Here is a 463-nt window from a genome sequence, read left to right on the forward strand (position 1 = left end):
TGGCACCCTTAACATTTTCTAAAAATTAATGTAAATATATTATTTTTCTATTGAGCGATTCATATTTATGTATGAATGTTGAATAACGGGATAACTTCAATCATGTAACTGAAATTCTGGTGGGAGTTGATTTTATAACTTAAATAAAATAGATTTTTTTTCTGAGTACATTCATAGCTAATAATCAACTGAATGACTTGTCACAGATGGAAAAAATAAACTGTGTACAGTACCAGTGGGGGGAAAAAACGAAAAAAAAATTTGCTTATTTCCAAAAAACGACTTCAGAGCATGCGTTTAATCGTCATTTAAAAGTCAATCTTTGTAATGGACTTTTTCCAGCTTACTGATATAGGATGTAGTCCCTCTGGCACCTTCTGACCTATGGAAACCATTGCAGCGGAACAATATGCTTAAGCGAACTGGTTACCCTTTCGCATCTCCTGTGACGTTGTGCTACGCA

Source organism: Penaeus monodon, chromosome 20 (assembly GCF_015228065.2).
Source record: "Penaeus monodon isolate SGIC_2016 chromosome 20, NSTDA_Pmon_1, whole genome shotgun sequence".
NCBI lineage: Eukaryota > Metazoa > Arthropoda > Malacostraca > Decapoda > Penaeidae > Penaeus > Penaeus monodon.